Source organism: Garra rufa, chromosome 1 (assembly GCF_049309525.1).
Source record: "Garra rufa chromosome 1, GarRuf1.0, whole genome shotgun sequence".
In the NCBI taxonomy this organism is placed as follows: Eukaryota; Metazoa; Chordata; class Actinopteri; order Cypriniformes; family Cyprinidae; genus Garra; species Garra rufa.
The window spans coordinates 71,886,434-71,901,469 of record NC_133361.1 but is presented as its reverse complement, the minus strand read 5'-3'; the positions used below and the strand labels follow the sequence as shown (position 1 = coordinate 71,901,469).

At 40.2% G+C, this 15,036-nt stretch overlaps 1 protein-coding gene and 1 pseudogene across 1 annotated transcript in view; one reads left to right on the top strand and one right to left on the bottom strand.

Moving 5' to 3' along the window:
- LOC141338716 (uncharacterized) overlaps window positions 1-15,036 on the bottom strand; it is a 160,460-nt gene that overhangs the window by 48,747 nt on the left and 96,677 nt on the right. The window lies entirely within an intron of this gene.
- On the top strand, window positions 1,553-4,552 carry LOC141342514 (uncharacterized; annotated as a pseudogene).

Here is a 15,036-nt window from a genome sequence, read left to right as displayed (position 1 = left end):
CAATTTGATAGGAGGTGCTGTCTCGAAAAACGAGGGGTCTGAGAATGCGGGACTCTGGTTGCGGGACTGTAGCTGCAGGCTCCAAGTATAGATTCATACTACTCCTCCATCATCGGGTGATGCTCGCATTTTCTGTTTGCTTTACGTCGAATTGTATCCTTGCCAGCCAAGACTAACAGATTCATGATTTTATTTTATAATAATAATTTTATTGAATGACGAATTCGAAAATGATCACTGGTAAAGGTAGTAGTATTAAATAATAATAATAATAATAATTATTATTATTATTATAAAAAAAAAAAAAAAGAAACGCTGGTTTCCCGGTAGTCACCAGGCCACCGGGAATTCTCCCAGTGCTCGCCATTGGTCAGTCCGGGCCTGGTCAACATGTCATTCTTAATTGGGCCTCGTCCAGATGAGCCTGACTGTTTGTGGGTCAACTATGAGAATAAAACAGACTGTCAAAATGCTGAAAGCATGAGCACTTTAAGTGTGTCTGCGGATGACCTGTATAAATAATCTCTGGACGTAAAAGAAAAAAAAAAAGTTCCCAACTCAGTAATTGTAGTATAAAACATTTATTTTTAACATTTTTATATATATTCAATGTCCTAGCAGCATTCATGAAAAGGATGATCTTCTTTGAGTCTTTTCTGCAGATTACGGAGACGCAGCAAAGAAAAATATATATTTTTCAGATTAATTACAATATTTACATACTATACATAAAATATAGATACTACTACTAAAACAAAATACCTTGAATCTGTGGACTTGATTTCATGGCTGGATCGTGGTTCACCACTGTATCATTTCCAGTCAAGGATTTTAACAGCTCACTGAACTGCTTCCTGTGCTGTGGTGGAATGAGCACAGATAAACCTAGACCAAACCGAACAAGTTAAACCTCTTTTCCAACAGATACACATTTTGATAAAGTCAATTAGCCTGGGAAAACACAGACAAACTTCCGGCAAATTTAGTGTAACTCTGGAAGTTAGTCTGGCGAAGAGCCCATTCATGTTCATTTCCAATCTTTCCATATCAAGGCACCAATCACAAACGTTGAGGCGGACTTTACACGATGACAATCTTTTTATTTAAATGCGTCCAGAGGCATTTAAGCGACGTCCGTTGGTGAGGCCCCTTTGGAAATGAGCTGTCAATGAACCTTCCCCAGACCCTTCTCAGTCCTACAGTGGGGAGAACAAGTATTTGATACTTGCCGATTTTGCAGGTTTTCCCACTTAAAGCATGTAGAAGTCTGTAATTTTCTTCAACTGTTAGAGAAGGAATCTTAAACAAAAATCCATAAAATCACATTGTATGATTTTTAAATGATTAATTTGCATATTATTGCATGACATAAGTATTTGATCACCTACCAACCAGTAAAAATTTTGGCTCACACAGACCTGTTAGGTTTTTCTTTAAGAAGCCCTCCTGTTCTCCACTCATTACCTGTATTAACTGCACCGGTTTGAACTCGCTACCTGTATAAAAGACACCTGTCCACACACTCAAACAAACAGACTCCAACCTCTCCACAATGGCCAAGACCAGAGAGCTGTGTATGGACATTAGGGATAAAACTGTAGACCTGCACAAGGCTGGGATTGGCTACAGGACAATAGGCAAGCAGCTTGGTGAGAAGGAAACAACTGTTGGCGCAATTATTAGACAATGGAAGAAGTTCAAGATGACGGTCAATCTCCCTCGGTCTGGGGCACCATGCCAGATCTCCCCTCGTGGGGCATCAATGATCATGAGGAAGGTGAGGGATCAGCCCAGAACTACACGGAAGGACCTGGTCAATGACTTGAAGAAAGCTGGGACCACAGTCTCAAAAGAAAACCATTAGTAACACGCTACGGCGTCATGGATTAAAATCCTGCAGAGCACGCAAGGTCCCCCTGCTCAAGCCAGCGCATGTCCAGGCCCGTCTGAAGTTTGCCAATGACCATCTGGATGATCCAGAGGAGGTATGGGAGAAGGTCATGTGGTCTGATGAGACAGAAATAGAGCTTTTTGGTCTAAACTCCACTCGCCGTGTTTGGAGGAAGGAGGAGGATGAGTACAACCCCAAGAACAATGCTCATTTATCGTCACACACGGGCATAAATACAATCATAAAGTCAAAACTTTATTGGCATAATTGTCAGGCGTTAAAAAAATAGCCCTAATCAGTTATTAAAATAATAATAGCCTAATAATAATAATAATAATTAATAAGTGATTTAGAGCTATCTATTTTTTTGTTTATTGTGAATCGCTTAACCTAAATAACTTTCTGTATATATGCTATTTGCCATATATTTAGCAAATATTGTAAACGACAATTATGCCAATAAAGTTTTGACTTTATGGTTGTATTAATGCCCGTGTGTGACCATAAACGATTTACAAATGGAACGTGAATGATTCACTCGTCAATGAAACACTATATAGGTTATCTATTAATTAGACGAAATAAAATGAATATATATATGTTAAATTCAACCTATAAACTGCATTCCAGTAAAAATCCCAGCCATATAGCATAATCAAAGCTTTAATGGCATGTCAGCATTTATCATTTAGATTCGGAATGTTAAGAGATCGAAATGAAGGGGAAAATAATTAATATAAACGAATAATACATTTATTACGGAAAAAAGAGGATCAATTAATGGATAAGACTGTGGGATGCATTATGTTTCTTGCAGGGCTATTTAATTTGAAGTACTTTATGTAATATTTATTCATGATAAACTTTTGAATGCTGTCTACATCGCGCACAGACAGCATTCGCATATACAGCATTGCCTATTGTTAATATAATAACTTAATATTGTATTAATTTCTATAACAATTAATATAATCATTTCTTAACTCAAAATAAAATATTAATAAACCTATCTCTGATAATCCTGGTTTATGGTCACACAGGTTTGTTTATGCATTAAACATAAGGATGTCGTTACCTCGACAAAATGATCTCGTGGCCACGACATAATATGACGTTCCCACGAGTTAATAAGACGTTCCCATGAATTAATATCTCGTGGCCACGACAAACATAAGTGAACCGAAGGTGTCCCCTCCAGGTCACCGTACAAACGAGTCTTTTAGCTTGCAGTGATGTTTGCTGCCGCTTCAGTTCAGTGCGTTACATGACTGCCCCCTACTGATCATGTCTTTCTTGTGTCAATGTATTTTCTGAGATCCCTCAGAATACACCGGCGTCACGCGAGACCACTTTACTTCCCGCGCGCATTTTAAATGGCCAGATCTGTAGGAATGGGATTTACATCTACTTCACATAACCCTCCCTCAGCACTGTGCTTTTTATGCAACCAGCTGTTAGCTAACAGCGCAATGAAGCCATCTCATCTTCAACACCATCTCCGGACTAAACACCTGCATCAAGTCGGAAACTCACTGGAGTTTTACAGAAAAAAACTGAATGAATTTACTAAGTACTCATGCTAAAAGAACATGAAAAAAAGCCATAAGTGCACCAGCAAAAGCATTCGAAGCATCGTATGCTGTGTCTTTACTTTTGGCGAAAGCTAAAAAGCCATTTAGCCTGCCTCAGGAACTGATAATTCCTGCTGCAGCTGTGCTCGCTGAAACCAGCAGCAGACAAGATCAAAACTGTACCGCTGTCAAATGACACCGTTTCCCGTAGAATTGACAAGATGGGGACTGATATAGTCAAGCAACCTGGGGTTAAACTCAGGGCTGGTGAATTATTTTCACTTCAACTGGATGAATCGGTTAATGTCAGTGGACAGGCGCAAGATATGTGGATACCAGTGACATTTGCGAACACATACTTTTTTTGCAAAACACTGGAGGTGAACAACTGGACAGGATATTTTCAACACTGTTAGTTCATTTTTCTCAGAACACGAAATCAACTGGAATAGCTGTACAGCGTGTGCACTGATGCAGCACCGTCGATGACGAGTTTTGAGGAATTTTTCCTTCTCAAAATGAAAAGCTCTGAAGAGGTTTTGAAGCCAGTAAGACTTCATTGAGCATGCAACAATGCCGAGTTACATTTGCAGATGCAACTCCTGAACATGCGTTCTGCACTCACATATATACTCCTAAAGCTGTGCATACATACATATATACCATATATGTATCATTGTATTTTAGGACCAGGCAGTTTATGAAGGTTGATCAATAGCTGTCATGTATTTCTAGCTCCTGAACAGGTTCTTTACATGGCTATATGTTTTCCAAGCTTTAAATAGTTTACTCATTGCACTCCTCAGCACATACTCTCTACACACATGCAGAATGCTAGTAAATAATAGTGGAATAGTTTTCTCTTGTAAATAGGCATAATTCTATGTATTATATAGAATTAAAGTCAATGAGAATCTTCTTCACGGGTCGTATCAAAGGCCTCATCGCGCTCATAAGGCAGAAAAATCCTGACATCCTGTGGACACACTGTGTTTTACGCAGAGAAGCCCTGGCGTCAAAGAAGATGAGCCCAGAGCTTAATTCCGTTTTGAATGACGCTCTCAAGGCATTAAACTTCATAAAGTCGTGACAACTGAATGCACATCTGTTTTGGAGATGATGTGATGGCATGGGATCTGAACACACCAAACTCTTACACACTTAAAATATGTAAATGCCATTGTTTGTCTCAAGGTGCACACCAGTAAAGTTATTTTCTAAGGCATTTTTACAAAAAGATAAGTATGTATTTTAGTTTATCTACCCAGCTAACAATTTTTGGTTCCCAGAACGTTCCCGGAACATTCCCAAGCACGTTCCCTATTGGTTAGCCAGGAAAGTTTTCTTTACGTAAATAGAACATTCCCTTTAGGTTAGAAGAACGTTCTGGGAACCTACTGGGAACATTCCGAGAACAATCTCTTTGCGTTAGGGGAACGTTCTGGGAACGTTCCCGCAACATTCTAAGAATGTTCCCAGAACGTTCCCCTAATCTAAAGGGAACATTCTATTTATGTAAAGAAAACTTTCCTGGCTAACCAATAGGGAACGTTCTATTTATGTTACTAGAGCACATTTAACCATCATAAGAAGCATTAAATGACACTGAATTATCTACACTACGTTAGATTTAGAAGTACCACACCATAAAACAACCCCGATTTTATGTTTATTAAAGCACCTAATAACATGACTTCAAAAAAATGTTCGATTTTAAAAATGTGTATTTTATTTTCTAAAGACATTAAGACGAATAACATCTATTTGTCTTTTACTAGGATACCATTACATTCGTTTCTTACCACTGAATTAACGATGATGTGCTTCACTCTTCTGGTCACTAAATGAAAACGTCTCTGTTAACATCATGTTTTCTTCAGTTAGACGTGTCAAATCTCCCTAAAATTACAATATTTACTCTCGTATATATATATTAATTATAAGTAAGTATCCATTAAAGCGATCAATCAACGAATGCTAGTCAGTCAGTAAAACGAAATGACCGTTATTTTTTTAATTACCCGAGCGCGCCGCTTTATGTTGAAGACAGTAGAAAGAGCGTGCTGGAGAAACCGTGTGCAGTAAAGAAATAAACCCAGTGTTTATGATATGATTTTCAGACGCATAACCTTGGCTTATTTTAGCTCTAAAATTTTAATTATATTATCATTATAATGCGATTTGACCACTTTGATGTAATTTATTAAAAGCTTATTTCAGACATGAGATTCTAGTTTGTTTATGATGAAAAAATATACATTTTAGCATTAGAATAATCAGAGTCATCTGCAACGTTTTAATTACTTTACATGATAATAACAACTAAAAATAACCTGCAGGGAACGTTCTGGGAAGGTTCTTTTTAGGTTATAAAATTAAACCATAAAATAACCTGCAGGGAACGTTCTGGGTGTCACGATTACACAGGAAAACACGAACAACGACGTAGTAAAAGACGTAATTTAATAAATCCAGCGAAAACACTGGAACACCAGGTGATAACATCAAAGACCGACAAGAATACAAAGCAAAGACACAAACTTATAAAGACACAATGATTATAAGGACACAATGACACAATGATACACAGGTGTGGGAAATTATGCAGGAACCAAAACACACAGAGCAGCACCCAGACCACAGCCATGATGAAATCCCACAGTGGAGCCATGGTGGAGGAAGGGCTGACCACTCCATGGGGCCGACCGACGGAGGCGGAGCAGGTGGTGGGAGAGCCCGAGGCGGAGACGGAAAGCCGATGGTCATGGGCGACACTGAGGATCCGGAGGGCCAAGGTGGAACCCAAGGCTCTGGCGACCAAGGCGAAGACGGAGATCCGGAGGTCTGCGGCGGAGCCAGAGCGACAGAGGGCCGAGGCTGTGCCCGCGGGAGGGAGAAGGTCCACAGAGCCGGTGGCACGGAGCAACGAGGCACAGCCGGAGGAGTGGAGTCCAGAGGCGAAGGTGGGGCGACGACTGACCAAGGCGGAGCCGAAGGGACAATGAAGCCCGGTGGAGCTGGTGGACTGACGGGAGACAAGGGAGCTGACAGACAGGGTGGAGCTGCAGGGTCGGAGGGCCCAGGCGGAGTCCAGGACTCAGAGGCTGAAGGTGGAGATGAGGGATCCTCCAACCATGACGCCGATGGTGACTGGCAGACCCGCAACGAACCTACTGCACAGCTTGTGAGCTGAGGGTGAGCAAGGGTACAGACAGAAGACAGCTGGGATTCTGGAAGGCTGGGCGGAACCAGCGGAGATCCAAGCAGACAGGTATTTTCGTGAAGAAGTCTACTAATTCCCCAGAGTCTTGCTCAAGCTCACCCCCAGTGGTGGTGCAGTGGGCAGGGCTCTCTACCGCCCCTTCTTGCTCCACGCAGCACTCCACCTGGGGATGAAGTTATGAGCCCATCGGCGCTCCATACTGCTGTCGCTCTGGGCTTGGGCTTCCCGTCTACGGTGGGCTCAGGCTCATAATCCGCAAGTCGGGGTGGCTGGCTGGGTTCTGAGTCTGGAGTGTCCACTCCACAAACACGGCCGAAATCCGCTCGAGGGCCGTCCTCGGACGCTCTGCATGACGCGTCGTCTGGGTGGCTGGTGGTATGACCTACGAGCTGGAACATCAACGCGTAGCCCTCGAGCGATAATTCCCCTTGCTTCAGCCGAAGAAGGATACATTCCGGACGGAGTAGGGGATCCATTGAAAACACACGACGGAAACAAAAATACTGGAAAAAACGAATGGGAACAAAACGGAGATGAACACGCAAAAACAACTGTATTGGTCGGTCTTTCTGTCACGATTACTCAGGAACACACGAACAACGACGTAGTAAAAGACGTAATTTAATAAATCCAACGAAAACTTGTGATAACATCAAAGACCAACAAGAATACAAAGCAAAGACACAAACTTATAAAGACACAATGATTGGGAAATTAGGCAGAAACCAAAACACACAGAGCAGTGGGGGAGATGGGAGAAACCAAACTAAATAGTACAGGGTGTGACAATGGGAAGGTTCTTTTTAGGTTATAAAATTAAACCAAAAAATAACCTGCAGGGAATGTTCTGGGAATGTTAAAATTTGCTAATAAGCCTGCATTAGCTAAATCAATAACATGAATGTGAGGTACAACTCAATAACAAAATGTGAGGTATTACGTTGTACAACGTAATATTGTAATATTTGTTAACAAATAGGGTAGAGTGCGGGAAAACTTTACCACCAATTTTTTAAATACAATTATATTCCTTATAAATAACATATCCTCTCAAACTACAGACTTCACTATTCATCTATCACACATCACTTATATCCTACAGAATATTCTCTTAAACACTTGTTTACTAATATCTGAAAACCATTACCATGTAATCCTCTTCTCTTCAAACACGTCGCTGGTGTCAGCTTCTCCAAGGAGATTTGTTTAGCCCCGTTGTCAACGTAGTGCATAGCAACAATGAAAATGTATCTTGACTCCCTCTAGTGATTATTTTGCGAAAAACAGGTGGGGGGCGTTTTACCCAACTCTACCGTAAATGTTATACTTGCCAATCATCGTGTTCCTGCAGTGGGTCACAAAGTGAACGTGAAGCGGCAACCTCCCGCTCTCTCTTTTGAAACCAACACGGAAGTGGCTTAAACTGCAATTCATCGACTGGCCGCTAGGGACTAGCTGAAAAAGGGAGTCTGTCCCATTGACTCCCCATGTTAAAATGCCCAACTTTATAGCAGAAAAAAGTATGTTTACAGCCTGGTTCAAAAAATGGTTTTGGTCTATATAGCTAGTTTTGCCCTTCATGTCAACTGTGAGGGGGGTGAACTCATCCGTTTAAGTTATATTAAGCCTTAAAGTTTAGCATAATTAAGGGCGTGGCCACTTGAGTGACAGGGGGATTGTCGCTACTGTCGCGCTAGGCGGGCGTGGTTTCAGCAACTAGCTCCACCCACGTACCGCCTTTTTGCCCATTTTTGATTATCTGGGAGTGACGCGCGGTGACGCGATTCCAAGATGGCGACGTCCGACTCCCGCCCACTATAGGCTTCAAAATAGCGCTTCAGAAACCTACAGGTGACTTCACGAATACTACGTCCATATTTTTTACAGTCTATGGCTGCTATATGTTAATGCACAGTAACGTCCTTTACTAACTTGTATATTGTACTTTCAGCGATTATAACATTTATGTGGCATAGGTTTTCACACATAATTAAAAGCACAAGCAATGCGCATTCTATAAATAATCTTACCTTTCAGATCTTTCTCTGCGACCGAGAACGGGGATCACAGCCTTACGGTGCATTTCTGGCACGTAGCGAGCGTGGCGGAGCGAGCGTTTTCAATTCATTCACATGGAAGTTTAGCGTAAACGGTCACGTGGCGATTGTGGGATTGGAAGCGGCGCGGAGAAAGCGTTGAGAGCAGTTGAGAGCGTCAAAAGGTTGGACATTCCTCAACTTTATGCAAATCTCTAGCGCAAAACCCCGGGCGACAACCAATCGCTGTGAGAAGTAGGCAAGGCAAGATTATGACGCGTGTTTCCGAAACTGGTGGATTACTGAGCTGAAATCACATATTATTGAAAAAGTCTTACAAAAGTAAATTCACTTTGTGTGCTTACATTATATGCTAGTGTTTAGTTTGCGAACCGCTGTTAAAAGAAGACGATGAAACGCAAACAGGGTGTAAACATTGTTTTTCCATAGGCGTGCTCTGCCCTAAATTTAACACTCCCCAAAGCAGTGGCGTTCTAGCGTTGTCAGCGGCACTGAGCATGGATTTGATATGTATATATTTGATATATAATATACATTTCATTAGTTTATCTTAGATTTTGTATTCTCCTGGGTGCACAAAATTATCATATAAAAATATGAACATATTGTGTATCGGTGTCGGTATCGGCCACAATAAGGACTTAATTATCGGCTATCGGTAAAAAAAATTCATATCGTGCATCCCTAATTATTACATATTCGGGTCATGGATGAATCTATAATCAATCAATCAATCAATCAAATTTTATTTATATAGCGCCTTACAACAGCCAGAAAGGTGCCCAGGGCGCTTTCCAGAAAAAGATCAAGAATCACAACAGACAACAATAAATACAAGCACAAAAAGGAACATAAAGCAGCAATCGAGTCAGCGGCTACGTGTCGAAAGCTTGACTGTAAAGATGTGTCTTCAATTGTGATTTAAAAACACACAACTCAGTGTTACTGCGAAGCTGTGCCGGAAGTGCGTTCCACAGTTTAGGGCCCTGGACGGCAAATGATCGGCCTCCAAACTTTTTATAGTTGAACCTGGGCGTAATTAGTGCGATGTGTTCAGAGGAGCGCAGAGTTCTTGCTGGTTGGTAGACCTTAACCAACTCCGCGAGGTAGGCAGACGCCAGACCATTGATGGCCTTGAACACGAACATCAAGATCTTAAACTCCACCCTGAACCGCACTGGAAGCCAGTGGAGAGAGTGAAGGACAGGGGTGATGTGAGAGCATTTGGAGGTGTTGGAGAGGAGACGTGCTGCAGCGTTTTGCACCAATTGAAGCCGATTAAGAAGTGATTGATTAAGTCCAGTGTAGAGGGCATTACAGTAGTCAATCCGCGAGCTGATAAAGGCATGGACAGCCTTTTCAAGGTCAGCTCGGGACAAGAATGGTTTGACCCTACTGAGGAGCCTTAGCTGGTAAAAACTTGCCTTTACGACTGCATTTATTTGTTTACCAAAATTCAAACCACTGTCAAAAATAACACCCAGGTTGCGCACTGTCGGAGCAAACTGAGGTGTAAGAGGACCAAAAGTGAGGGAACTGTTGGGTGAGTCCGGGGTGAACAGGATATACTCAGTCTTTCCATCATTCAAGTGAAGGAAATTCTGGGAAAGCCATTCTCTGATGTTGTGGATGCAATTATGGAGAGGGTCCAGGGTATAACTTATGCAATAGCAAAAATTTCAATTACAGAAGAATAAAATAAAGCATATAATATTAACCTTTTGAAATGTAGAAGCATTCAATTTGAGCAGATGATTTTATCATGGCTATCATACAGAACCACAATACATTCAACATCTGGCTCAATGTTTTGATCGCTGGCAGCTTATTCACCACAAATAACAGTGACATTTATATTTTATTGCATACAGTAATTGCTCTGCAGTAAAGCCATTCAAACCAATTCCGTTTTTGCTGATGATATTCTTGTTTTATGCCTGTGATAACTACGAGTGAAACATCACGTCAGTATTGTCTATCAAACTGTGCCTCCTCGAGGAATAAAGGTGAATTGCATGTATTTAGTCATCAGATATAATATAAGATTAGACATTTTTTTGCGCACGAAAAAATAAACTTACATTCCCTGGTGAAAAAAACAGCTAAAACCAGCCTAGGCTGGTTGGCTGGTTTTAGCTTGTCATAGCTGGTCAGCAGGCTGGTTTTGACCAGCTAAGACCAGCCAACCAGCCTAAGCTGGTTTTAGTTGTTTTTTACAGCACCTCGGGTCTCTAGCGACCCTATACACTTTTTACCAAAAAATAAATAAAAAAATCAGAAAACAGACATTCTTTTATATATTTTTTTTCTTGTACTAAGAAAAAAACTACTACTACTACTACTACTACTACTACTACTAACTAACTAACTACTATGAAATACTAAGAAAGCTAATGTCAAATTTACAAAAAACAAGGAGGGAGAGGGTAGTAAATGACATCCCGGGTTGCTAAAGACTCAAGGTGTGCATTTAAGGGTTAAACCCACTAAATCCTAATGAGATATGTGCCAAATACACTACAGGAAACACATTTTAATGGTTTTAATGGTTAAAAGTCGATGGTAGTAAAGTTTGTGATTGTATTTTAATGGAAACATTAGAATCTGTGTAATGGTTTTGTTGTTTTTATAGACAGGATCAGAATTTCTTTTGTCATTGCTGGATGTTGCTAGAATTGTCCATAGGCGATTGGAAAAAAGAATCACAAGGGGTATGGAAGTCTTAAGGGTTACTTGAAATTTTCAAGGAGGTGAGTTAGAGCTTGTTGGAGCTAAACTACAGGGTTTTGACCCTAACAGGAAGTGAGTTTGAGACCACTAGATAACATCCCTGCTGAAAAAAAAACAGCTAAAACCAGCCTAGGCTGGTTGGCTGGTTTTAGCTGGTCAACCAGCCTGGTTTTAGCTGGTCATAGCTGGTCAGCAGGCTGGTTTTAGAGGGGTTTTGGCCACTTTCTCAGCCTGGCCAGGCTGAATAGGCTGGTCTTAGCTGGTTAGCTTCCAGCTAAGACCAGCCAATCAGCCTAGGCTGGTATTAGCTGTTTTTTTTTTTTTTCAGCAGAGATGGCTGCATCCGAAAACTGGAAAATGCTGCCACACACTAGACGATTTTCCAATCTTAACCGATTTTAAAACCATGGGAGACCACAGGAATGAAAACGGTTTCAACCAATTTTAGCCTTATCATCTGAACGTGCACACTAGATGATTCAAATAGACCGTGAGACCACAAACTTGTTCACTGTAGGAACGTTTTCACAGTGACAGGTCATCTAACATATTCATGAGATCAAAAATGACTAGATAACAAAAAAATAGAAAACAATCAATGATGGTTGAGCAAAAAAAAATTAAGATGGCATCTCAATTGCATTTGGCATGGGGGTTTATGTAAATGTATGTTTATGAGCAACTTCTTGCACTTTTTATGTTATTTCTAGTGAGAAATCATTATTCTAGTAATTAAATATTCCCTTTGTTTTCACTAAACCTTGTTCTATTTTGTTGTAGATCATTAAATCGCCACCTAAAAAACAGTATTAAATCAGTTTTGTGAGGTTGCCTGCAAAGTCACTGCCAGATAAGTGCTTAGGTTTTCGCATGTAGACAGTGTCACAGCCATCAGTTGGTGTGCCCATGATTGGCACTGGAGGGCTCTTCTCCCCAGATCACTGCCTCTTTGTTTTGGACTTCATTTCCCATTACCCTTTCCTTGGATTATCATGCCTCATTGTTTCAAGGTGTGTGTCATTAGCCAATTTAGCTCACCTGATATAATCCGTGTTCACTGAGCTTGTTGAGGATTTGTCATTTTGTCTTTTGAGTGTTTAAAGCCCTGTGCCTATATAACGTCTGATGAAAACAAGCATGTGAAAGAAAATTTAGTGTTTGTCAAAAAAAGCAAAGAGTCTGTGTTTGTCACAAAATAGCAAAGAGTTAGTGTTTGTCACAAAATAGCAAAGAGTTAGTGTTTGTCACAAAAAGCAAAGAGTTAGTGTTTGTCACAAAAAAGCAAAGAGTTGGTATTTGTCACAAAAAGCAAAGAGTTAGTGTTTGTCACAAAAATCAAAGAGTTAGTGTTTGTCACCAAAAAAGCAAAGAGTTGGTGTTTGTCACCAAAAAAGCAAAGAGTTGGTGTTTGTCACCAAAAAAGCAAAGAGTTGGTGTTTGTCACCAAAAAAGCAAAGAGAGTTTGTCACAAATAGCAAAGAGTTGGTGTTTGTCACCAAAAAAGCAAAGAGTTGGTGTTTGTCACCAAAAAAGCAAAGAGTTGGTGTTTGTCACCAAAAAAGCAAAGAGTTGGTGTTTGTCACCAAAAAAGCAAAGAGTGTTTGTCACAAATAGCAAAGAGTTTGTGTTTGTCACCAAAAAAGCAAAGAGTTGGTGTTTGTCACAAAAAGCAAAGAGTTAGTGTTTGTCACAAAAAGCAAAGAGTTAGTGTTTGTCACCAAAAAAGCAAAGAGTTGGTGTTTGTCACCAAAAAAGCAAAGAGTTGGTGTTTGTCACCAAAAAAGCAAAGAGTTGGTGTTTGTCACCAAAAAAGCAAAGAGTTGGTGTTTGTCACAAAGCAAAGAGTTGGTGTTTGTCACCAAAAAAGCAAAGAGTGTTTGTCACAAAAAGCAAAGAGTGTTTGTCACAAAAAAGCAAAGAGTGTTTGTCACAAATAGCAAAGAGTTGGTGTTTGTCACAAATAGCAAAGAGTTGGTGTTTGTCACAAAATAGCAAAGAGTTGGTGTTTGTCACAAAAAGCAAAGAGTTAGTGTTCGTCACAAGAAAAAGTAGAGAGTTGGTGTTTGTCACAAGCAAAGAGTTGGTGTTTGTCACAAAAAGCAAAGAGTTGGTGTTTGTCGAAAAAGCAAAGAGTTGGTGTTTGTCACAAAAAAGCAAAGAGTTAGTGTTCGTCACAAGAAAAAGTAGAGAGTTGGTGTTTGTCACAAGCAAAGAGTTGGTGTTTGTCACAAAAAGCAAAGAGTTGGTGTTTGTCGAAAAAGCAAAGAGTTGGTGTTTGTCACAAAAAAGCAAAGAGTTAGTGTTTGTCACAAGAAAAAGTAGAGAGTTGGTGTTTGTCACAAAAAGCAAAGAGTTGGTGTTTGTCGAAAAAGCAAAGAGTTAGTGTTTGTCACAAAAAAGCAGAGTTGGTGTTTGTCACAAAAAAGCAAAGAGTTAGTGTTCGTCACAAGAAAAAGTAGAGAGTTGGTGTTTGTCACAAAAAGCAAAGAGTTGGTGTTTGTCGAAAAAGCAAAGAGTTGGTGTTTGTCACAAAAAAGCAAAGAGTTAGTGTTTGTCACAAGAAAAAGTAGAGAGTTGGTGTTTGTCACAAAAAAGCAAAGAGTTGGTGTTTGTCACAAAAAAGCAAAGAGTTGGTGTTTGTCACAAAAAAGCAAAGAGTTGGTGTTTGTCACAAAAAAGCAAAGAGTTAATGTTCGTCACAAAAAGCAAAGAGTTGGTGTTTGTCGAAAAAGCAAAGAGTTGGTGTTTGTCACAAAAAAGCAAAGAGTTAGTGTTTGTCACAAGAAAAAGTAGAGAGTTGGTGTTTGTCACAAAAAAGCAAAGAGTTGGTGTTTGTCACAAAAAAGCAAAGAGTTGGTGTTTGTCACAAAAAAGCAAAGAGTTGGTGTTTGTCACAAAAAGCAAAGAGTTGGTGTTTGTCACAAAAAGCAAAGAGTTGGTGTTTGTCACAAAAAGCAAAGAGTTGGTGTTTGTCACAAAAAGCAAAGAGTTGGTGTTTGTCACAAAAAAGCAAAGAGTGTTTGTCACAAATAGCAAAGAGTTGGTGTTCGTCACAAGAAAAAGTAGAGAGTTGGTGTTTGTCACAAATAGCAAAGAGTTGGTGTTTGTCACAAGAAAAAGTAGAGAGTTGGTGTTTGTCACAAGCAGAGAGTTGGTGTTTGTCACAAGCAAAGAGTTGGTGTTTGTCACAAAGCAAAGAGTTGGTGTTTGTCACAAATAGCAAAGAGTTGGTGTTTGTCACCAAAAAAGCAAAGAGTTGGGGCCTCATGTATCAACGCTGCGTACTCACAAAAACTTTGCGTACGCCAGATTTCACGCTCACGTTTGGATTTACTAACGATGAAATTAACGTGAGAATGTGCGTTGATCCACGCCAACTCCATGTCTGGCGTACGTGTATTTTTTGTGCGTGTGTTTGTTTTATTTCCCTTGGCGACTCCTAGAGGCAATTATTTTAAATTGCACACTACAAAGTATCGCACCAACACATGTGGAAAACATTGCTATTAATTTATAATTGATAAAATGGGTTAATTGAGACAAATATTTTTCTACCAATTATGT